We start from the raw sequence: 26,219 nt of genomic DNA, 5'->3' as shown, positions 1-26,219 counted from the left end.
CCGATAAAAGTTTTTTTTTTTAAACGTATTCTCAGCTACTTGAATTTCCCTAGCGTTTCTAAAACCCCAAATATCTGTGCCATACGTTGCGAGAGAAATACATTTGACTCCATATATTTTTAACATAGCTTGCATTGGTCTGGCCCCTAACCTGCGTGCCAAACCTAGGACTGCAGATGTGGATCTGTCCAAGACATTTCTTTTAGCATGTATTTGCGGGGTCCAAGTGCCTTGATCATCAATTATAATGCCTAAATAAGGGAAGGCAGTGACCCTGGTGAGCACATTACCCTCGCAGTGGAGAGTTTTAACCCTTTTAGGCTTAAGGTCAATTTTTATATTATGAGATTTAGAGAAATTAACACTTAAGTCCAGGGATTTCAATAAAGCAGCAAAAGAGTTTAAAAGAAGTTGTAACCCAACCGCCGTTTGTGCTAAAAGGGCATCATCATCCGTGTAGAGGAGTGCCGGGATCAATCGTTCCCCCACACGCGGAATATCTTTACTTGCTTCCCCTAAAACTTGGTCCAAATTACTAATGTAAAGGGTGAAAAGTAGAGGGGCCAAAATGCGTGCACCTTTGGTCATATCTCACAGTGGCCAGTAGATCCCTGTGCAAGTCGGCAAGGAAATGAACAATATTTCTATCTACACCTAGTTCGAGAAGTATAACCCATAGTTTGGACCTATTCACTCGGTCAAAGGCCGAGGAAAGGTCCATGAACGCCAGATAGAGTTTTCCCTTCCTGGCCATGGTATACTTCCCAATTAATAGGTGCAGATTGAGGCATTTGCCTGGAATCACAGGATGTTGAGCTGATGCCGAGATTCAAACGTAGCTCCCCAGCTCTAAAGTTTGCAATTCTAGAACTTGTGGCGGGAGGTGTGTCTAAAAGTGTGTGTCGTGCTGGCCATCAATGAGAGAGACCTGTGCATTTTTCAAATCGGTGGTGAAAAAATATGAGTATGTTGCTGGAGATGTGGGCCGCCGTGCCACCAATGTACTTACCGGGGGAGGGTAAACACCAATTATTCCGCAACTTTCTTTCCGCATACCATCACTCCGCATACTTTCATTACGAAAGTACCATGGCTCCGCAATGCCATTATAACGCATGGCATTACATTTTATATGCTTTTACCACGCATACATTTACAACAAAATTCGTTGTAAATGCATGAATGGTAAAAGCATGTTTTTTTAAAAATGTTTGGATAAGGTAAGTATGGGTATAGGGGTATATGTTTTGGGGTACTGAGGTTTATGTTTTGGGGTGTTTGGGTATTTTAAGGGTTCAGATATAGTTTTGGGTTATGGGGTACAGGGGTAGTTTTAGGGTTTAGGGATAGGTATGGGTTTTGGGGTGTAGGGGTATTTTTAGGGTTATGGGGTAGGTTTGGGTTTTGGGGTACAGGGTATATTTTAGGGTTCAGGCGTAGGTTTGGGTTTTGGGGTACAGGGTTATTTTTATGGTTCAGGGCTAGGTTTGGGTTTTGGGATACAGGGGTATTTTTAGGGTTCAGGGGTAGGTTTGGGTTTTGGGGTACTGGGGTATTTTTAGGGTTCAGGGTTAGGTTTGGGTTTTGGGGTACAGGGGTATTTTAGGGTTCAAGGGTAGGTTTGGGTTTTGAGGTTCAGGGGTATTTTTAAGGTTCAGGGCTAGGTTTGGGTTTTGGGGTATAGGGGTATTTTTAGGGTTCAGGGCTAGGTTTGGGTTTTGGGCTACAGGGGATTTTTAGGGTTTAGGGATAGGTTTGGGTTTTGGGGTACAGCGTATATTTATAGGGTTAAGATGAGCTAGTGTTTAAGGGTGTTGGGGTATTTTAAGGAGTAAGGGTGGGTTATGATAATGGGGTGCAGTGGTATTTAAAGGGAACAGGGTGGACACCCGGAGCTGGAATGTACAGTACCTGGGAAGAAAAAACAATGAAATATTGGGCACAGCGCTCGCTTTTTTTTCCCGTAATCCGCGCCCCGGACACGTCCACGCCCCCAGCACACGCCCACAGCACACGATATGAGACATGGCATGAAGGGCGGAACGTACCACACGCCCCCAGAGTTTGTCACACCCCCAGCACCCGCCCACAGCACAACGCAGACACGCCCACAAGGGACTACTTTGCTGGCATGGTTCTTTTACCTTTTAAATGTATATGGTGGGCGTCTGCATAGCCTATGTCCTTCTGCTGCAACTGCCCTTTCCAACGGTGTATTGGGTGTTGTGATTGGTGCTGTGGTTCCTGAGATTACCCGCCTCAAAGGTTTGGGCTCTCTCTTTATTATATTAGTATAGATAGATAGTCGAATGCATACCCCTGCCTTTAAAAGTTGGGAAAAATATGCCATCATCGAATTTATTGGGATAAATTAGACCATGATATGTCACGAGGCACACAGGGGTGGAAAAGGCCTGGCAGCAAAGGGGTTAAACGTATATATATTTTTGGTATTTGATCTGTATGGCTTAAAACATTGAATGCAAAGTGTGTCCAAACAGGGCTCCATCACGGTCAGCCACACACTTTGACTTTGTCCCGGTCAAGTGTGACCAGGTGGCCCAAAGTGGTGCTGTATGTTTTTAAGCACTAGAAAGTGTTAATTCTTTGAACACTCATATCTCCGGTTCCCTACATTGGATTGTTATCATTTTGGTGGCCATCTATTCGTACAAATATAATCTATGTTTATAATATAATTTGTAGTTGGACTTTTATTGTTTGTTGTATCTTACTTATTTAATGTATTGGTGCTTTTGAATGCTATGCACACCTTTCTCCTAAGTTACGCCTGTCTTCTCGTAGCCAGCTAAGAGTTGAGCAAGAAAATTATTTATTGAGACCTTGACAGACTCTTTTATTGTGTTAGTGGACTTATTACTAGTGATAAGTCACTACTTACCACTACTAATAATTCACTTTCTAATCCAACAAGTAGGTTTTGAAAGAATCACTGGGTTGCACCTGATTGATTATGATCTAGGCTCTAATGAGGAACCCTCCTTACGTCCTTTTAATTGTCTGTGAATAAAATCTCTTTAGGGGAGTACATTTCCTTAACACATGGCTTCACTTGAACCCTCTCAGTTGAAGAGTGTGTTTTTCAATCCAGTAAGAATTTCTGATTTGAAATTCTGGGGGGCAGTCAGTTTGCTCTGAAAGCTAATCGCACAAAAACATGAGCCAATACTTTTTGAAAAGAATCCAAATGTAATTTACAATTGTATTATGAAGTCTGTCTGCTTACCACACTTCACAAAGATGTTCAGCTGTCAAATATTAATACATAATGTCCAGTTTATTATTTTTCATGATCCTTTAAAACATTGACAGGATACATGTTTGGGGTTTCTGGTCCACCTGTAAATAGTAGATGAACTTAAGAATTCCCATTGGACTAGCTCTTCTGGGATGGAACCAAGACATTCTGCATATGATTGACTCCTTCCTGTGGTGGCACATTCAACGAACGCAGCTCAATGTAATAACCAAGGGATGAGATTAATTCAAGTGTTTCATCCATCAGGTGTTGTTCTTCTCTATGACTAATCCAAGGATATAGGAGGTCCTGTGCTTGCTGACTCATAGGACTCAAGGGGTTAAAAAAGGTGGCATTCCTTGTGTTACTGTACAGCGGGAACATGGTTTAGCAATTAAGACCATAATCTCCCTTTTGAAGCAGAACCAAGATAATGTCAAGTCTAGGTAGAAATGTTACTTATGGGCTCCATGTTTGGTTCCATCTAACTTGGCTTTCTTGGTCTATGTAAGGGATGTGCATTGTTCTCAACAAAATTCCTTGGCATTTATTGACCTTTGCCTTGGATCACAGATTATTTGAGAGGAGAAGGGAAGTGTCTTGTTTAACTTCTAGTTTCTACTGGGGAAGTGGCAATTTAACTTGTGGCCTATGGGTTATACAGCTTAGCCAGAGTCACATGATGACATCACTGATGACATTGCTGATCCCTTATCGATCCACCTTCAGTCCAGCTAGAGGGCAGGTGATTCATGAAAACCTTTGGAGGGTGTTCCTTGGATTCACAAGGGTGAATTGTGAAGGAAGATTTCTCAGCAATCAAAACAAAGGTAAAAAGTACTTCAACATGTCCCCAGGACAGCAAAGGTTAACCATCAATGAACAAGTGTTAAGAGCACTTCAAAGTTGATATGTATATGTTTTTACATTTTGTGTTCGTATTAATGGTCTTTGTTCAGTTCTGCGTTCACTAGACATAACATTTCCCTGGTGTTGGACTTGGCCCTTTTTGCAGGGTCATCCCTGAACTTTTTGCTTTCCTCCTAGCCTTTTTTCTGACATGGTGTTGGTGGTTTTAGGACTCTGGGCACTTTAGCACTGCTGTCCAGTGTAAAGTGTGTGTGTTTTCTGTATTAACTATAGTAAGGATTGGTCTACATCTGTTTGGCATATTTAATTTACCTGTCGGTCCCTTGTAAAGTGGTATCCCATATATCCGGGGCTGGTAAATTAAATGCTACTGGTGGGCTTGGAGCGCTGATTGCGCCACCCACCAAAGTTGCCTTTCAAACCTATCCCAGTCCTCTGCCATTGCAACGCCTGTGCGCGCAGTGTTATTGCCGCTGTGACGTGGCACCTAAAGTGTGTGCCATGTCTGTGACCCCCGTTTTACTGCATATCGGTCATCCCCAAGGTAGGCCCTAGCTAGCCCTATCGGCAGGGTGCATTGTAGGTGAAAGGTAGGGCATGTACCTTAAGTGTGTGACATGTCCTGGTAGTGACAAACAACCATTTTGGTTTCTCACTACTGTGGAATAGGAATGCATTGGGGATTCCCTGATAAGTGTTTCAGTGGTAATTACTATTAAGCTTTTGCTGCTGTGGGTGTGCTGTTGTGACAGAGACCGGTGGACGACCTGAGGGGGCTCTGGGTGCCCCTGTGCTTCTCTTGACCTCAGCTGAGTCGGGGACGTGCTCGCCAGCTCCTCCACCAAACCACAAGGCATTTCACACTCTGGTGGGACTTCTAGTCCCAGAGTGCAACACGGGGATTCCATCACCTCCAGCTGCGTGGGAGGCGCGCCCTGAACCACTTAAAAACGCCGCCCATATCCCGCAGCACGGGACGCTTTTGCTGCTGTGGCTGAGCTGTTGTGACAGAGACCGGTGGATGACCTGAGGAGGCTCTGGGTGCCCCTGTGCTTCTCTTGACCCCAGCTGAGTCGGGGACGTGCTCGCCAGCTCCTCCACCAAACCACAAGGCATTTCACACTCTGGTGGGACTACTAGTCCCAGAGTGCAACGCGGGGATTCCATCACCTCCAGCTGCGTGGGAGGCGCGCCCTGAATCACTTAAAAACGCCGCCCATATCTTGCAGCGTGGGACGCTTTTGCTGCTGTGGGTGAGCTGTGGGAGGGGGCTCTGGGTGCCCCTGTGCTTCTCTTGTCCCCAGCTGAGTCGGGGACCTGCTCGCCAGCTCCTCCACCAAACCATGAGGCATTTCACACTCTGGTGGGAGTTCTAGTCCCAGAGTGCAACGCAGGGATTCCATCACCTACAGCTGCGTGGGAGGCGTGCCCTAAACCACTTAAAAATGCCGCCCATATCACGCAGCACGGGCCACGTGCGGGCCGCGGGCCGCGGGCGGGCTTGTCCTTGCCCGCTATCGCCAGGAAGAGGCAGGGCAGGGCCACCCCCCCTTACTTCTATAGGAGGACAATACCCCATGTTCCATCAGTGACGGCTGAGAGGTACTGTGTGTTCTGATTTTATTGTCCTCCTTTTCTTTTATTGACTGGAGTTATTCTCTAACACAGCGTGGCCTGAGCAAGCGCACTGGGACTTCTTTTACACCCAAACAGGGACATTGTAATGACTGTAAATCCCATATATGCATTTTTTGCTGTTAAACCTACCCCAGGCAATTAATAATGTTGCCTTCTGGCCCAAGGTCCTTTTTTTGCTCTAGCAGCCTTTACACTATGGTCTATGTTTACAAGCTTTTCTTGCTGCGATTTGTACTACGCATGTTGCACTTTTGATCTTTTGGTCTTGAGCATTTTTTTAGTCTGTATATATTGGTCTATGTTTACATCCAGTCCCCGCTGCTAAGTGTATTGCACACGTTGTAATTTTGACCTATTTGGGCTAAGGCCTTGTTCCGTCATCACTGTGCTTTTACTGGCCTTTGTCTGTTCTCCCTTTTGTTGCTCTAATTGTGAGCTGACCCCATCACATTCTCCGCAGGGACTGGCCTTTGTATTAGACTCTACCTATTCCTCTTTCTTCTACCAGGCATGGGGAAACGTGGCTGTGTACCTAAACTAAAACCTTCGGTATCAATTCCGGCCCCACTTCCCCAAACTTCTATCTACAGGATGCTCCAGAGAGCCATCGGGGTAGTGTCTACAGAAATTGAGCTAACAGAAAGGCGGCTTTCTTTGACTCCGGATCTATTTCCCAAATCCACAGAAACACCCCTTTCAATACAAACTAGTTTAGAACTGACTCCTAGTGCACTAATATCGTCATCTGGCCACAGTAGGTCCATGCTATCTCCCCCACAAACTTCCCCAGTAAAAACTAAAACTCTGAAAGGCAGTACAAACACTGCAGTACCCAAAGTTGTGAGACAGAAAACGGGGAAGGGAAAGGTCCAACTAAGAAACCCAGCCCAGAATCATGCACTAGTGACGCCGATCAAGTCAGACTGGGACAAACAACAGAACCACCTACCAATTCCTCTAAAAACTCTGACTGCCACTTATGGGTAAGGAGTCTGATAGTAGAATTAGAGGCACAGATGAGAAGCTTTGTTAAAGAAGAGCTTGTGCTCCATCTAGGTAACCGATCAAGTGTCAAGATATCTGCCCAATCCCTACTAAATAATCCTTTGGCTAATACACTGGCGGTTCCAGTAGAGAAAAAAGATAGCTGCACACAGAAGGACACTGCAGAACAAACTCTCTCACTCAGAGATGTATCCCTTCGTAGTCCATTATGCCCTCCCCCTTCCGAATGCTGACAAAATCGGGGCTCGTAACACCAATATCAACACCAATAATTGTATAGCGAGCTCCCAGTCTGACTGCACCCACTCACACCGCCCAGATGGCAGAGAGGACAGTGCCCATACTACCACTTTGTGAGGGTTTTGGTTTGGTCTCTCTGGCCTTGCCAATAATTAATCTACCACCAACCTCACTACCATATTTTATAGTCTTGACCGGTGTACCCGAAACAAAACCAGGACAGGAAGAGACAAAATTGGAACTAAGGAACAAGTGCCTCTTTTAGCTCACTAGGCATGGCCAATTTCCCTATGATAGGGCGAGTGAGATATTACTGGTCCAAAGATTGAATTGGGTTGGTAAGAATCCTAAGACAATCAAGGACAACTGCATATTCATCAACTTTAGTAATCCCGGACAGTCCAAACTTTGACTTTCCCAGCTTCTATGCACCGCCCACAGGGATACAATTACATACACTGGACTTTTTTATGAGTTTAAATATACACCATCAAGGATCCCAGGCACAAGACCTCCAACCCACTGGCTTCACCCTCTTTCTACATCTGGCCAATCCCCTAGAAATCAGTATAATGTTGCAGTAGATAATAGGTATGGGGCACTTGAAGAAGTGGATTGACTCTCAAACTCACTTGGCAACTCTTCTAAACTGGGATTAGGGGAGCCCTATAGAGAGATCAATTTGAACACTAGTGGGCCATTGTCCAGAGATATCCTTGGTACGATACATCATACAACAAAGCCATCCCAGCATGAACTCCAACTGGGACCACAAGGCCTCGTTGATGTACTTTCACCTCCATCAAACAATCGAATCCCCTACATCACCAACCTTAAAACTGTACCTAGGGTCACTAACAGTCTTTCATCACATGTGGAAACTCCCAACACCTTGGTTGGTCCATCTTAGACATAAACATTGCAGGTCCCATCGAGCAAGTCACCATTGTAAGTCAAGGCTTCCCATTGAGGGCGTTGTCTTGGAACATTGCCGGAATTAAAAATAAACTGCATAACCCTGACTGGACACAATTTGTACAAAATTATGACGTTTGCATGTTCCAGGAGACTTGGGCCAGAGATAATACCACCATGAATGGCTTTGCAGCATTTGATGTGTTAGCTACTACGGGAGGCAGAGGTAGACCATCAGGAGGGCTAGCCACGTGGGTTGCAACCCATCTGGACTGTACTGTTGAGTTGATGGCCACCTCCTCGGATGACATCCAGTGCACCATTCTCACTTTTAGTGCCCTAACCAAGATTGCATTTATTAATATATATTCCCACCCGGTCCCTTTGGCTCACGAATCCAAGACTATGGGCAAGCTTTCCTCGCTCATTGAATTGGTTCCTCTAAATACCAGGATGGTGATAGGCGGTGACTTCAACTGCCAATTTGAACCATTAACCACTTTTACTGATTCTTTCTTTTCCGAGAGGACTCTCTTTGGTCAATCCCTCCCCCACTTATTCCTCCAGACAGAGCTTGGACACCTCTGGTTTTACAGATAAATGCGGTAATACTAACACATGCATTGAGGGCTTGTAATGGGCGCACCAAGTCAGACAAACCAGGCAAATACACCTTTAATCGACCGGGCCAATCATCCCTACTTTACTACATTCTAGTGGAGGCAAGCATCTGGCATTGGGTGATTGATTTTGCTATCTCGCCAAGACACGACAGCGACCACAATGCTTTAGTGCTTGAACTCCAGCTCCCTGAACTACATGGTCCCCCTATTACCGGCCCCTCCTCTGACTCCAGTCTGTCCCTTGACAATAACAGAAGGAAAATCAGATGGGATAATTTGAGGAAGTCACTGGACAAGGTACCTGCACTTTATTCCCTAATTAGACCTCCCTTGTTGGCCCTGGAAATGGCAGTGGAAACTCTTGGCATTCCTGACACCATCACTCAAATTACGACCATACACTCGGACTTGACCACCAGTCTAACTAATATTTTCAATCCCCTCATGCATACCAAGGCAAATAGGCCTCCAAAATCCACCTGGTATAACAACACTTGCCGTATGGCAAAGAGTGCATGTATTTATGCCATAAAAACCAATGATAGATCCCTGATAAAAACCAGGAGGGTTCTTTATAAGATTAGTATAAAGTCTGCCAAAGAGGAGTGGGAGTCCGAAAGATGGGATGCGATCAAACAGGCACTCATCAATAGAGATATGAGGGAGTTTTGGTCGCTGGTTAGAACTGCGAGTTCCTCTGGGAGTTCACCCATCGAGCCAAATAAATCTGCAGAAGCATGGAAACTTAATTTCCAATCCCTGTACTCTTTTCAGGATATTATAGTTCCCATAGAGGGTTCCCAGCCAACTGGTGTAGAGTACTCCCTTGAAGACGAGACTTGGTTTTCTCTGACCGAAGTCCTGAATGCCATTGGGAAGCTGCCTCTTGGAAAGACCACTGGACTGGACAAGATCCCTGGGGACCTATATCGGGAAGAACCTAATGTCTCGGGTACATATTTATGGGTAATATTTAATGCCATACTAAGTGGTATGGAAATCCCGGACACCTGGCTAGGGGCCGAAATCTTTCCAATTTACAAAAAAAGGATCCCCTCTTCTACCCTCAAATTATAGACCAATAAGCCTGATTGATGTAACGCAAAAGCTGTTCGCCAGGATCATTTTAGAAAGTTTCCAGTCCTGGATAGAAGAGCGTGAGACGCTCAGCGTTTATCAGGCAGGCTTCCGATAAAACATCTCCACCATAGACCAAATCTTAAGGCTCCAATTATTAGTCTCTATCTTATCTTTGTTGATCTTAGATCAGCGTTCGATCTGGTACCTCGCCACAAACTTTGGCAAGTTCTGGAGGAACTGGCATTCCACCTTATCTTCTAACTCTGATCAAGCGATTACACACGGAAACTTTGCTCAGGTTAGATATGGGAAACACGGGAAACTGACTTCATGCTTCCCAGTGAATAGGGGTGTAAGACAGGGGTGTGTTTTGTCCCCCACACTGTTTTGTCTTTATATAAATGCTCTGGTCGAACAATCGAATCAAATCCCCAATATTGATGCCTCAAAGTTTGTTTGTGACAAGGTGCCAGCAATGATGTTTGTGGATGACACCTTGTTGCTTTCTAAATCACCCATGGGCATCCAAAGGACCCTTGATTCCTTTTTTATATTTTGCAAAGACAGGGGCTAGAGATTAATACGGCAAAAACCAAGTATATGGTATTTAATACTAGCAAAACCTCTCGTCCTAACCCCACCCTAAATGGCACCTAGTTGGAGAGGGTGGCAGTCTTTGTCTACCTGGGTGTCACGTTGAGGGAAACCTTTGGGTGGGGCCCACATCAAGAGAAGGCAAGCCTGAGACTAGCACAGATGGCCGGGGGCCTGGCAAAATTATATAGGAACTTAACCACTAAACAACTCAGCCCGCTAACAGAGATTTATAAAGTACAAACTAGGAGTGCAATTATGTATCGGGCTGAACTATGGGGACACCGCCCTGTAGGTGCACTGTTTAGAACAGAGAACAAGTTCATGAGGCAAATCTTGGGCCTACCGACAAGTACCCCTCTCATTACGTATGGCCCTTGGCCTCAGACCCATAAATGAGGAAATTGAGATGCGACCTTTGGCTTTCGGGCGCAGCCTATGGGCAACTCCCGAATTACTAGCCTACCAGTTAGAACTCAAGGTGATCCTGGGGCTCCCATGGGTGAAATAAATACCCTGGTTGGCACACATAAAAGACCTGTGCTTCAGACTAGGCTACCCAAAACTATGGACCCACCCGGAGGAAGCGTCCCGGTCCATCTCACGCCTCGAACTAGCTAAATCCTACAGGCTTTTCAGATTGGGTGAACTCTACGGGAATGCTAAACATGGCTGCTTAACTTCTAACTTTTTTAACTTCAAAGATCAATATTTATTTGAGACCTTCCTTTATGATGTCTATCCACTATTGGCAAGGAAACTATATGGCCAGTTAAGATGGGGCTGCCTTCTAATCCACGCCTTTACCAGTAAATGGGCCAAAGCCTCCCCTTCTGGCTGTCCTGCTTGTGAGAACCAGGAAGAGACCCTCACACATGTTTTTTTCTTTTGCCCAGGTTATACTGCAATCAGAAGGTCCTGGATCTTACCAATATGCAGGAATATGGGGTTCAGACAGACTTGGGAGGCTCTTAGAGTTATGCGAACTAAAACGCACCCCCAGATTGTTTTTGCTGTCTCTCGTTTCCTTAACTCCATGTGGGCAAGGCATCACAAGTTTTAAATTCCCCAATTGTAGCCTAAACATATCTCTTCTGTTTTCCATTGCTTTAAATCTATCAAATATGAATTGACTGTTTTAATGCTTTTAAATTTCAATAATTTTTATCTTGTTATCGAGATTGTATAATTAATTGTTATTGGTTGTATCCTATGACATTTAAACAATCCAATGTATCATATGCTTTTTATTTGTTGCTTTTATGGTCTGTTATGATCGAAATAAAGCTTGGAATGGAATTAAACTATTATGATAGGAGCAGCAAGGTCAAGTTTGGTATATTTGGAATGGTAATAATAAATGCTGCGCAATGGCGTGCACAGATTTATTATAACTATTTTAGAAATGCCACTTTTAGAAGTTGGCATTTCTGTGTGCTATGGGTCTACCTGCCTGATGTGGATTGCATGTCTGGCTTTGGAGTGACAGGGGCTGGTGAGGTGTGTGTGGCTCCAGGAGGGGCAGGGTGAGTCAGTGCCAGGCTGAAGAGGGCATCTGCATTTGGAGTAGTGGGAGGAGTAGTCCCCTGACCCTGAATAGGTCTGTGCCTGCCTATGTGAATGCTGGCTCTGCCCCTATGGTATGTCTGATGATAAGCCCCCACTTGACAAAGAGGAAGTCTCCAGACGTCGCCTTCCTGACAGAAACCTGGAGGAACGCCTCCTCAGCGCCCGACATCGCCATCGCCATTCCGGACGGAAACAAGATCACCCGGAGGGACCGCGTCAACCAGACTGGAGGAGGCATCGCCATCATCCACAAGAACGCCATCCGCATCACGACCAACTCAGACGACACCCTCACGGTGGCCGAACACCTGCACTTCCAGATCCACACCGACCCCAAGACCACCCTCAGAGGCACCCTCATCTACAGAACCCCAGGACCCCGCACACAATTCAGCGAAGACATCGCCAACTTCATCAGCCCACACGCCCTCACCTCCACAGACTACATCCTCCTCGGGGACCTCAACTTCCACCTGGAGAACAACAACGACTGCAACACCACCACCCTGCTGGACAACCTCGCCAACCTTGGACTCAAGCAACTGGTCAAGACCCCCACCCACTACGCCGGCCACACGCTTGATCCAGTCTTCTCATCCAGCAAGCACATCACCTTCAGCCACTCGACAGGACTTCACTGGACCAACCACAGCTGCGTCCACTTCAGCTTCAGAAGAACCATGACCCACTACCACCCGCAACAGGTTCCTCACAGGAGCTGGAGCAAGATCACTGCCGAACAGCTCACCACCTCCCTCAGTCAGAACCCACCCGCCAGCACAACAGACCCCACCGAAGCAGCACGCAACTTCACGAAGTGGCTGACCGACTGCGCTGACGACCTCGCGCCACTAAAGAACCCTACCAGCAGACCCAGAAGCAAGAAAGCCCCCTGGTTCACCGACGAACTCAAGGACTCCAAGAAAAGCTGCCGCACCCTCGAGAAAGCCTGGCTCCTCGACCAGACCACAGACAACATGACCGCCCTCAAACACGCCACCCGCAGGCAACACCAGCTTATCCGCACTACCAAGAAGAAATCACTGAAGGAACGACTGGACAACAACACCCACGACAGCAAGGAACTCTTCAGCATCGTCAAGGAGTTCTCCAACCCCAGCACCGGCAACAACGACATCACTCCTTCACAAGACCTCTGCGACTCTCTCGCCTCGTTCTTCCACCGCAAGATCGCCGACATCCACAACAGCTTCAGCGCACCATCAACGCACCCAACCGTCGAACCAACGCCCTCCACCGCCACCCTCCGCACCTGGACCACGGTGACCACCGAAGACACAGCCCGCACGATGAACACCATCCACTCCGGATCTCCGACCGACCCCTGCCCCCACCACGTCTTCAACAAGGCCGACTCCATCATCGCACCCCAACTCCGGGACGTCATCAACACCTCCTTCAACACCGCCACCTACCCGGAGAGCTGGAAGCATGCCGCGCTCAACGCCCTACTGAAGAAACCAACAGCTGACCCCACCGACCTCAAGAACTTCCGCCCCATCTCGCTCCTCCCTTTTCCTGCCAAAGTCATCGAGAAGACCGTCAACAGACAGCTGGCAGCCTTCCTCGAGACAAACGGATCCCTCGACCCCTCGCAGTCTGGTTTTCGAGCCAACCACAGCACCGAGACCGCCCTCATCGCAGCCACCGACGACATCAGAACCCTGCTCGACAACGGGGAAACAGCGACCCTCATCCTCCTGGACCTCTCTGCAGCGTTCGACACCGTCTGCCACCGCACCCTAGCTCAACGCCTCAGCAACATCGGTATCCAAGAGAGGGCACTGAAGTGGATCATCTCATTCCTCACCGGAAGAACACAGAGAGTCCACCTCCCCCCGTTTCGATCCGAGGCCACCAAAGTCATCTGCGGTGTACCGCAAAGATCATCACTCAGCCCCACCCTCTTCAACATCTACATGAGACCTCTTGCAGCCATCGCTCGCCAGCACAACCTCAACATCATCTCCTACGCTGACGACACCCAACTGATCCTCTCCCTCACCAGAGACCCCGCCACCGCCAGAATGAACCTACACGAAGGGATGAAAGACGTCGCCGAGTGGATGAAGAACAGCCGTCTGAAACTGAACTCAGACAAGACGGAAGTCCTCGTCCTGGGACCATCGCCCTCCGCCTGGGACGACTCCTGGTGGCCCCCCGCCCTGGGCGCCACTCCCAAGCCAACAGACCATGCACGCAACCTGGGCTTCATCCTGGACTCCTCCCTCTCGATGACCAGACAAGTCAACGCCATCTCCTCATCATGCTTCAACACCCTACGCATGCTCCGTAAAATATTCCGATGGATCCCAACCGAAACCAGGAAGACGGTCACCCAGGCACTCGTCACCAGACGACTGGACTACGGAAACGCCCTCTACGCCGGAACCACAGCCAAACTACAGAAAAGACTCCAACGCATCCAGAACGCCTCCGCCCGACTCATCCAGAACATCCCCCGACGCTGCCACATCTCCGGCCACCTGAAGGACCTGCACTGGCTCCCCGTCAGCAAGAGGATCACGTTCAGGCTCCTCACCCACGCACACAAATCTCTCCACGACCTGGGCCCCAAGTACCTCAACGACCGCCTGACCTTCTACACGCCCACCCGCCAGCTACGCTCAACAAACCTCGCCCTCGCCGCCGACCACGCATCCGAAGAGCCACCGCTGGTGGCAGATCCTTCTCCTACCTGGCGGCCAAGACATGGAACTCCCTCCCCATCCATCTTCGGCTGACCCAGGACCATCTCGCCTTCAGGAGGCAACTCAAGACCTGGCTGTTCGAGCAATAGCAGATCCCTTCCCCCAAGCGCCTTGAGACCCTGCCGGGTGAGTAGTGCGCTATACAAGTACTATGATTGATGATTGATTGAAGAGGAGCCTTGTCAACAAAGTGCTCCAAAACCACCCAGAACCAGTTCAGACTGGTTCCCCCAAGCCCTGTACCAGGGCAGACAAAGAAAATGTTGGTGTAAATATTGGGGATGTGACCCTATGAAAGTGTTCAGCTGTTCCTGTGCTTACTTGGGCACGCTGCTGCTGGGCCTGAAGAGGAACCACCACAAGGGACTGCCTCCCTGCTGGAGGGCCCTGTGTGCCGCCCTGCCTGGGCCCAGCTGTGCCCTTGGACTGTGAGGGGCCCTAGCACCTCATGAGCGCTACAACCTGATTTCTGAAGGGGAGAGGAGTGCATGTGTCTCGCCGTGCTGGGCGGCAACGTGCCCTGAGGGGATCCCTAGACAGGGATGCCTAGGTATTGCCCGAGTAGCGGGAGCCCACCCTGCATTTTTGGTACTCCTGTTGGCGGGAGCCCACCCCGCGTTTATGCCTACATCCAAGCGGAGCCTACACCGCGTTATCGCCGGTGTGGTGGGAGCCCATCCCACACTTTGTAATTACCAAAGGAGCTGCCGTGATTGAGTGTGGCTACCCAGAAGTCAGTCAAGAACCGCCGGACTGTAGGCCGAGCCTGAGAAGAGCCCAGATGGCAGCGCATCTAGACCAGGGCCCCCATGCCACCCAGAGAAAGCCTCGCAGGCTCCATGTCCAAGTCCCGGTCTCAGACGAGGGACCATGCGAAGTGAAGCAATGCATGTGAGCACCTGACAGAGAGCGGGGCTCTTGTGAGCTGAGAGGAGCCCCACGCTCCCACTCTGAGGATGCCGGTGCCTGAGGACCGGTGGTGGAGTCCGGAGAGGTCCTAGAGGAGCGGGGACTGTCGAGGCACATTGCCGGTGCCTGTGCCATGCCAGGTGGCATCCCGAGAGAGCCCGTTAAGTGGGGCTGTGTTGCGTGTCTGGGGGGGTTGGTAGAGGCACATTGTCGGTGCCTTCCCCCTGTATTCCAGAGCCCCAGAGGGCTCAGTGCTGGATGCTGATTTTTGTTTGGCAGCATTGCAGCCGCAACATGGGGACACATTTTATTTTTCAGAGTCCCAGAGTGGTGCTCACGAGGCAGCGCGGGTGCCAGTGCCTTTATTGCAACGTTTGAGGCCATGTCTTGCGTTAGGGAAGGGGTTAGTTGCACCCCACACCCCAGCGCATTTGCGCTCTGTGGGTTCGCTGCATAGGCAGCCAGGGGGCCATTTGGAAGGCCTAACTAGAAGCCCTGACATTTTTGGACATAGTGCATTGGAGCCCCAGTGAAAGGCCAGTTGGCCTGGAGTCATTTATTTGATGGTGAAAGGGTGCAAGGCCCTAAGGTGATGTATGCACCTGGTCAGTGTACTGTGGTCCACTACTGATTTATGCATAATGGGTTTTATGTCTAATGTGATGAAAATGCTAATGTGATAAGGCTGAGTTCATTATTTTACCAGTAGTTACTTGCTGTGTTTTATTATCTGTGTGAAGGTTCTGACAGTGGCCCAATTGGCCCTGTCCTGTGTATATAATCCCCTGTGAATATTGCCTAGTGCCAGTTGGCATGGTTTATATGTGTGGTTATGATCTAATGTGTTTATGATAATGCAAAGGCTATTTTTGATATAACCTTGTGTGGAGTTTCTTTTGTGGTGTGCCTAGTGTGTTGCTGCTGTGTGTGTGTGTTTCGCAAATGCTTTACACATTGCCTCTGGGATAAGCCTGACTGCTCGTGCCAAGCTACCAAGGGGGTGAGCAGGGGTTCTCTTCAGCGTGTAACTCCCTTGCCCTGACTAGAGTGGTGGTTTCTGCCTGGCTTAGGCGCAAGCCCTAGCCAACCAGAAATCCCATTTCCAACACCTGGGTTCCCTGAAATTATGAAAGTATGTACATTTGCTTTTTCTACAACTACAATGGGCTACAGATCTTTACTGGAAGTGGGTCAAGCACCAGCCATCATCGGAGGGAGAGAATACCAAAGACAGAATATTGCTCTTATAACGAAAGAAGAGATAACAATGGCATTTAAATTAGAACTTGTGCTTAAATACCCGCATCACAACAATTGCCAACATTGAAAGGCTAGTTGGTGCATAGAATAGCAACTGATAGATAACAGAGACGGCCATTGTTTTGTCTGCTAGCTGAATTTTGTAAATGATTGTCGCTTGATGATAGCTCAATCAGAGTTGTCAAAGTTGCATTTACTGTTTGAGCAGCTGCTTTATGAATGATTTCAATGTGAATAGGGGCATTTCCAGCTTTCTTTTTTTCTGAAGTGCGCTGCTTACACGGCTCCTGTAATGTTAAATGGGCATACAAAAGAGCCAGGTGAGAGAAAAACACACACGCACACACACACACACACTGCAGCTAAGAAGGAGGCTGTAAGACTGAACAGACCAGAATAAGATTCAGTTATTAGCTTGGGATGGAAAGGAGAGAGTGAAAGAAAAATGAACAAGCTCTCGTATTTACGAATATTTGAGCTATTGGCATTGTAAATGACAATACCTGTTATGTATGTGTTTTGAAAAGCTGCAAGCAGTACGTAAACAAGCACTCTGCAGTACAGTCCTTGCTTACGAGAAGCAAGGCTGGCAGTCAAAGAGGTGTAGTTACTGCCAGCCTTGCTTTTCGTAAGCAATAACTGTAAGTACAAAGGGGCAGATTTACAAGCCCCTTGCACCACTTTTGCGTCACTTTTAACATGGGAAAAGTGACGCAAAAGTGGCACAAGGTGCTTGTAATCCCCAAAGTACGTGTTTATGCACCGCTTGCAGGTTTTCAAAAATATATAAATAAAGGGCATTGGCATTTACAAGGCTAATAGCTCAAACGCTCACAAATACAAGATGTATTGCTTTGCAAATGCTTGTTAATACTGGCGATCTGAAATCTCCCTCGTGCCCCTTTAATATTCATGCTGTTTTTGAAGCAAAGGATGCTGCCAGAAATCAACAGACATGTTTGATGTGCTTCTCACTCGCTTGAGCTGCTTTAATTTGATTGTTTGGGAGCTCTAATATGGAATTAGCGATCTGTTTGATTAGATTGGGGCTGAATATGGTAATTGGAACAGATGGTGGCGTTGCCTTGTTTGTGCAGATACAGAAAAGAGGGGTTTAGGGAAAAGGTTTATTGTCTTTTGGGAAGGAAAAGGTGAGCGTTGTGAATTCACCAAGAAGAAGGCATCATGTGACTTAAAGAAAGATCCATTGTTGAAATGTAACACAATGATCGAATACCTCTGAATCTGCTTTTGCAGTTAGCCAAAATCTTGGTGGTGATCATGCCTTGCACAGTTTGCAAACGTTTCAACAAAATATCAAATAAAGTGGATATTACATTGATTCAGATTCAGATTCAAAGAACTTTATTCGGTTAAAAACAAGTAACCATAAAAGTAACAAACATGAAGAACAGATTTACAGTGATTACAGCTCTTAAAATAAGTTCAGTAGGAGGACCAAAAAGACAGAGTCTTAAACGGAAGAAGAAATAAACAATTAACACATTTCTGTTACCATATGTTTCCGTGATTTAAAAACACTCTTTAGGAATTTTAAAACCACAGATACAGATAAAACCGTATCCATTCTCTGAAACTCTAAAGAGGCTGGGCGACATGTAGTAAAATTCATTTCTTTTAAAAAAGGGACTATGATTTCTCTACGTAAGGCACTATAGAGTCTGCAAAAAAAAGGATATGAATATCCGATTGTTGTGAGGTGACATCACACGGGCAGAGGGGCAGAGTACGTATCCATGAATTCATTCTAGGAAAAGACACCAATCTAAAAAATATACAAAATCTAAAACGGGTTAAAAGGAAACGATCATAGTTTGTCATAGGCAGGGATAGGTATGGTTGTACAGACTTAGTCTCACATAAAATCAGGAGGTGTGACTGTACTGAGTGTTTCAGAGATTCAGCTCTCCTCCTCTTATCTTCAAGGTGGACCAAGCAGAGGGCTTTCAATGAGCTCCTTGTGATGCTATCCATTGTAGATGGATCCGAATAATAAGAGTAGCACCCAATCTCAGTCAGAAAGCACTTAACATATCCCAGCCATTGTGATCTCTCCACGTGATCCAACGGCAGCGTAAAAGTGACGCAAGGGGCTTGTAAATCTGCCCCTGGATGCCTTAGCGCCCCTTACGCCCCGGAAAAAATATCACTCCCCCTTGTATTCCATACTTAAGATGCCTGGTCTGTTCCCATGGTACTCCCTCACCTCGGTTTATTGTTTACGCAGATCAGGAGAAGCAGAGACTAAAGCGTTCTCGCAAACAGTGGCGTCACTAGGGGGGTGGGGGGTGCGGACCGCACCGGGTGACACCCATCATGGGGTGCCACCAATCTGGTTTAGGTTACGCGTTACGGAGCGCCGCGCGCGATGGACGTAAAGACGCATAAAGAGAAGACATTGCTTTGTTACTGTCCTATTCCCCAAGCTTCAGTCTCTTTAAGAGGGTACAAGTTATGTAAGCATGCATCCGTGAAGTCAGATTGTGAGCCACGGGAACATTAAAGAGAAGAAAAGATGGCGTGGTTTTACTCTTACAAATTAGCTGTCTGTTAAAGCACGTGCACCCTGTTAAAAGAGGCAGGTTTGCCATTTTTTATTTACATCGATTTCTTGCTTGGCATTGTGATACAGGTAGTTTTGCGTTTTGCATTATTTCAACGAAATTTCCTGGTGCTCCTCATAGGAACTTGGCAATCACAGACATTTTTAAAGCTGAGTGCCACCTGCTGGCATGCAGATCCGGTAATTTTAGAAGTCAATTACAATCGTTGTTCTGCAAGAGAGAAACCCACGGGTCGACGACGTCACCGAACCACGGAAAGCAAAATGAATTCTAAGCTGGTTTAACTAGGAAAGCCATGGCCACATTCCACCTATGGCGGATCCTCGAACTGTCAGGTAGAGATGTTTTCGGTACGGGAACCACAGAGGCCCAAAACATGCCACCGGCATTGCGTTACTTTTTGTGGAGCAACTCGGCTGTGAAATACAGCCCTGTCATAGACCCCCTGCCTAATTGTGCCCTGTCCACTTACTGGGACCAGCGACGAACTGGACCAGAAAGTAGAAGCTGGCACAAAAAAGAAAAATGAAAGTGATCCTCATTAGCGAAAGAGATAAATAAAAACTAATTGGATCCGTTCTGCAAATCGGGGTAGTTTTGTATTTATAAAGAACATGCTGTATAGGTGGAGTGCATGCATTTGTGCTTGTTTCAGGCAATCTGTGTCTTATTGTCAGAGAAATGTAAAGAAAAACTATCCCAGTAACAGTAAAAAAACGGCTCACCCACTGACCTGTCAGACCAGCCCTTCTGGCGGGTCTGACCCGTACAGGTAATGCCCCACCTACCATAAGTAGGTGTTTCAGGAAGTCACGGGTTCTGCCACGGAAATATGATGCACTTTCGGTTCCCTTCGCAGGGAAGAGTAGAGTGACATTATACACATTACGTATGCCACCTCTGTGCCATCTCCACGCGAACGGAGGGCGAAGATGGGTCACGAGTGAGAATCGATGGGCCTCGGTACCTTCCATTCGTGCCAGTTGCACAACAGAATCTCCCAGTAGGTGTTACTGAGTTTAGGTTTTTTAAATATCACTGCACTGCATCAGTTTTCCTATAAGGACCCTAAAGTACTGATAGGCACCGAGCGATTGCCAGAAATAATTCACTCTTTGGGTTTTCCAACAAGAAGACATTTACCACTTCAAAGCCCCTATACCAATCTGTTAATACAAAGGTATTTATTTAAAATCATGTCCCCCTGAGAGCCTCAGCCCTGCAATCTCCCAACAAAAAAAGTCACAGGCGGGCTCCAAATTCTGCGAAGGCATTCGAGTTTGAGTAAGACTTTGCCAGCTTCCAGCCACCGCCCTCCCCTCAGGTGTGCTAGCCCTTCTGGCCAGCTTTGTTCTTTCTAAACTCCCAAACTGTGGTGTGGAAGGGATGCAGCGAGGCGCTGCTGAGATCACAAGACCCCTCAATAGTGATGTAGCCAGGAGAAGGTGCCCGTGCGCCCTTGTCATGGGAGACAAGAAAGGCTCATGGCCTTGCAGTTTTTCTGCGTATTAGCATTAGTTAATTACCTATGCTTGCTGCTTTTGGAGAACAAGAAAAGAGAATAAACAGATTTTCAACACAGATAAGCAGGCTTGGGCCTGGCTCAATGCCTTTGTGTTTTAAGATTGTATTGCCAAGCTGCTTAATGCCTTGGGTGTTTTTGGGGTACAGTGTGACCCGGCGAGCATGGCATTACCAGTGCCTCCATTGTCCGGGCATTTAGACATATAGGTAGAGCTGCTAGGTTGGCCTCTCTGTGCACTTTGTGGACACCAGTTGTGCACTGGCGTATTTTTGTCTCCTAATAGATTGATTGGTCGTACTGGCGGTAGGTCAGAGGAAGTCAGAAGGGTGCGGAGAGTGAGTCACTGCCTCTCACTGACGGTCAGTGTGAGTCACAGGCACTGCACGACAGGCCGCAGGGCACTGGGTTCGGCGGTGGTAAAGAGCGACCCCTTGTGGACACTGATTTAGCCGGGACGGGGGGGTGTATACCCAGAGACCGCGAATTCGGCACTCCATCTGATCTGGGCCACCGTCCACCTCCGTCACTTCTTTCCATTGACGTAAGAAAGCACTTCGGGTTAAAAGTCCTACTGCAGAAATCCGATGGTCTCAGATTCAAGCTTGGGTGGGCTACCTGTGGCCTAGCGGCAAGAGCTGCAAACTAGGTTCGAATCCCGGCCACAGCTCATCAGCCTGTGATTCTGGGCAAATCACTTAACTTTTCCTGCGGAGGAGGTCCATGCGGTAAGTCGTGAGGGGGGTGACACCCATGAGTTCCCCGCACCGGGTGACACCAACCCTAGTGACGCCACTGCTCGCAAATAGACTGCATCTGTACTTCCTGTGCCCAGTAAACCAAAGACCCATCCAGCACGGTAGCACAGGGCAGCCACCATACTTTCAGGTCAAATGACAGAGCTCTAATGGAAAAACTAGAGTGTTAACCTGCATTTAAGTCATATAACACATGAGGTGTTATTGCATAAGCCAGCTTTCGATTCCTTGACTGATTTAAGAAGCAGGCTGAATTTTTGGGTGAATATGTATAAAGAGTGGCTGGAGCTGGAGCTAGTGGTAGGGGGAGGGCACCGCATGGGGATATTAGGTAGTGAGAGCAGGGGCACGGAAGACAGGAGCTGGCCTTGTAGTGTTGGACAGGGCAGCAGGAGAAAAAGAGTTCTGCCAAATAACATATAAGCCCTAAAAGCGTAGGGAAGCTGTGGTTGGCCAGTGCTCCTCAGCCCTCAAAGGAACTGCGGTACGGGCTGCAGGAACCAATTAGGAGCCAGGAACTAAAAGCAAAGGAGGACGTAACCAATGGCAACCAGCAGGCGGGATTACACTCCTGATTCAGATTACAGCAGGACTTCCAGAGAGCGCATGCGCTGCCAAGGATCGACATAAAAAGGACCAAGAAATAACAGCAGTAACTTAAAATAACTTCACACCACACTTCGGCCACCCTCCGAATGACATGTATTACTGTGTTTCTGTTAATTATCCCTGTATGACAACATGCACTTCACCTTGTTGGGGACAATGAAAATCAAACAGCTATCCATAACTAGTATTCCGGTGTGCACAAAAGACCAGCCTAACACGTAGATTCATATATACTGATTTTAGTCACATTTAGGCAATAGGATATGGCATCCTGAATAAGCATGAGATTTTGCAGATCCACAATTCGCGGATTTGCGTATTCACGGATCGTGGATCCGCAAAATTCACGGATTTTGCGGATTTACTAATCCCGGATTTGGGGCGGGGCTTCCATGCGAGTGCACATGCCTCTTGTGTGCATTAAAGGTCAGAGACCGATCAGAGCAGCAGATGAAGATACAGAAGCTCCTGGCCACAGGAACAGCACGAGGATTGCGCTCGTGAAAGTCAAGGATGCAAAGGCCTCTGTCCAGCATCACAGCTGATTTTCGATGGTATATTTGGGAAGAAGGCACATCTGCCCAGCCTTGACAACGCTCACGATTGTTTTTTGGGACGATGAATGAGTCACTGAATTTAAGCTTCAACTAGGGCACATGCTTAATTGATATCTGTAAGTGCTTCCGGTTGAGGTTTAATTTTTGTGCCAGGACCATCGTGCCAGAATGAACCCTGCCCTTCATATTTATTCAAGAAGACGCCACCGTTTTGTGCCATACCTCGTTGGGTAAATGTATAGTGCTTTTACTACACTACAGCTGCCTAAAGTGCCAGAGAGTTGTCTACAGCGACCAGGTGTGTGTTACTATGCAATCGCGCCGAAGGGCGCAGGGGTCCCTAGAGTGAGCTATCATAGTGGGTAAATGGCGGGAAGACGGTGCCCACCGCGAGTGTGTGGGCGGGGCCAAACGGACGGGGCTTCCATGCGAGTGCACATGCCTCTTGTGTGTATTAAAGGTCAGAGACCGATCAGAGCAGCAGATGAAGATACAGAAGCTCCTGGCCCCAGGAACAGCACGAGGATTGCGCTCGTGAAAGTCAAGGATGCAAAGGCCTCTGTCCAGCATCACAGCTGATTTTCGATGGTATATTTGGGAAGAAGGCACACCTGCCTGGCCTGTTACTATTTTACGATGGCGCCGGCAAGCTGCCAGCGCCATCCTAAACTAGTTACTAAATTAGCTTCAACAGGAAGCTCGAATAGATACAATAAAGCAGATGCACGAGCGCCTGCTTTATTTTATCTATTAGTGCTTCCAGTTGAAGCTAATTTAGTAACTATTTTAGGATGGCGCTGGCAGCTTGCCAGCGCCATCGTAAAATAGTTACAACAGGCCAGCAAGGCTTGAACTTTTGCCCTCGGAATCCGCCGCTCGTGGATTTGCGAATTCGCGGTAAATTCGCGGGAGTTCACGGATTGCGAATTTACCGAAAATTCGCAAAATCCGCGAGCGTAACGGATTTTGCGCTCATGCTTAATCCTGAAGTACCTCTCACAACTGGTCAAAGGCTGCATTACAGGTGTCACTTTACCCACAATGGGAAGGCACCACTTGTGAAAGAAACAGTGCTTGCCTCTCACATCTTAGAGTACGACTAGTGCACTGAAGCGGTCCCTACCCTGGGACGCTTCATACACAGGTGAAGGAATCTTACAAGGGGGCCGATTCCGATCCGGTAAAAAGCGCTCCGAATCTACGTACGGAGCGTTTTTCCCCGTACGAATCGTACCCGTAGGCGTCCCCGTACGAATCAGCAAGTACGATCACAATCTAAAGCGTCACTCCGTACGGCCCGTAAAAAACGCCGTACGAATCGAAAGTCCATACGAATTGCAGTCGGCTGATGCTCGACGCAACGTCCGAACGTGAAAAGAGCGCGTCTCCCGAACCAGGAAGTACGATCCGTGTAGAACACACTCCGTACGGCTCTTTTTCTACAAGAGCTCAAAACTACCATAAAACCACACTCCGCCACGAACCGCACCCTGGTACGCGGCAAGCAGGACATGAACGCCATCGTCCATCTCATCCCTATCCTGTACGGCCACCACCTCGTACTTAGAAACCGACGACGGCGCAGAAGGTGAGTACAACGAAGTCCAACATACCTGTACGTGTTGCCACACGCGCACATCTCCATTGCACGACTGTAATGTCTGGGTACGTTGGTCCACACACTCCCGCACTTCAACAGTGTAATACGGAGACGTGCCGCACCTACGTCAACGACCTCAGGGTACGGTACGTCACCGCACAACACCAGTGCAATACGGAGACGTGCCGCACCTACTTCATCGAAGTACGTCACCGCACTTCACCAGTGCAATACGTGCATCGTGTACGTCAACCAGCTGGGGTACGGTACGTCACCGCACACCACCAGTGTAAAACGGAGACGTGCCGCACCTACGTCATCAAAGTACGTCACCGCACTTCACCAGTGCAATACGTGCAGCATGTACGTCAACCAGCTGGGGTACGGTACGTCAACGACCTCGGGGTACAGTACGTCACCGCACAACACCAGTGTAAAACGGAGACGTGCCGCACCTACGTCATCGAAGTACGTCACCGCACTTCACCAGTGTAATACGTGCATCATGTACGTCATCCAGCTGGGGTACGGTACGTCAACGACCTCGGGGTACGGTACGTCACCGCACAACACCAGTGCAATAGACGTGTGGGACATACGTCTGCTATGTCATTGTAAGTGTAAGTATCAGAGAGTGTGTGTATACAACACCCCCACCACTGCCCACCAGTGCCCACCAGTGCCCAGCATCAGAGTGTGTGTGTGTACAACACCCCCACCACTGCCCACCAGTGCCCAGCATCAGAGTGTGTGTGTGGCTGAGACCCCCACCACTGCCCACCAGTGCCCAGCATCAGAGTGTGTGTGTGGCTGAGACCCCCACCACTGCCCACCAGTGCCCAGCATCAGAGTGTGTGTGTGTGGCTGAGACCCCCACCACTGCCCACCAGTGCCCACCAGTGCCCACAAGTGCCCAGCAGTGCCCAGCATCAGAGTGTGTGTGTGGACAACACCCCCACCACTGCCCACCAGTGCCCAGCATCAGAGTGTGTGTGTGGCTGAGACCCCCACCACTGCCCACCAGTGCCCACCAGTGCCCAGCATCAGAGTGTGTGTGTGGCTGAGACCCCCACCACTGCCCACCAGTGCCCAGCCCTTACATCATAAACATACCATTGTTAACCACATTGCCATCATGAGAATGACACATGTCAACATTACTATATTTGAACATCACACCAGCTCCCAGGCACACAGCAGTCACAGACATCATCACACAAACTAAAGTTCAGAAAAAGAAAAGAATTGCTTTATTCAGCTGGTTCAAAATGGAAATCCAAATAAGAGTCCTTGCTCATAAAAGGCCAATGGCCAGTCCAAATAAGTCTGAGCAACATTTTGTGCCTCCATGGGTGTGATCACACCCAAACCATGCCTGCACATGGCGTTTACTCCTCTGTGGAAACTACGGGGGCACCATCTGTGCAATCCTCCGGCACCGCATGGACAGGAGAGGGAAGGACAGGTGGAGTGGGTGCAGGTGTAGTGGATCCATCCACACTGGTTGGTGCATCGCCGAAACTTTCTTCAAATACCTGGCTGCACACCTCAGCCAGTGCGGAAAAACTACCACCTGAACTCGGGGACCCATTGGGGGTGGAGGTAGAGGGCTGTGAGTCTGTTCCCCTGGGTGTGTGGATGCATGTGTGAGGTGTCTCCCCTCTCCCTGTGGGTGTGCCTACATCCCCTTGAGATTGGGTGCGTGGAACTTTGAGCTTCTTATGCTGTGTGTGTGCTGGGTGTGTCTGACCTGTGGCGTATGCGTGTATGCTGTGTAGGTATGTGAGAGGCAGAGGTGGATGGGTCTGAAGGATGGGGGGGGACAGATGCTGCTGGGTGTACATAGCTATTTTTAGAGAACAAGGGAACCCAAGGCGCAATAAGCTAAGGACCA

This window comes from Lissotriton helveticus, chromosome 5_1 (assembly GCF_964261635.1).
Source record: "Lissotriton helveticus chromosome 5_1, aLisHel1.1, whole genome shotgun sequence".
Classification (NCBI taxonomy): Eukaryota; Metazoa; Chordata; class Amphibia; order Caudata; family Salamandridae; genus Lissotriton; species Lissotriton helveticus.
Note: the sequence above shows the minus strand (reverse complement) of the source record.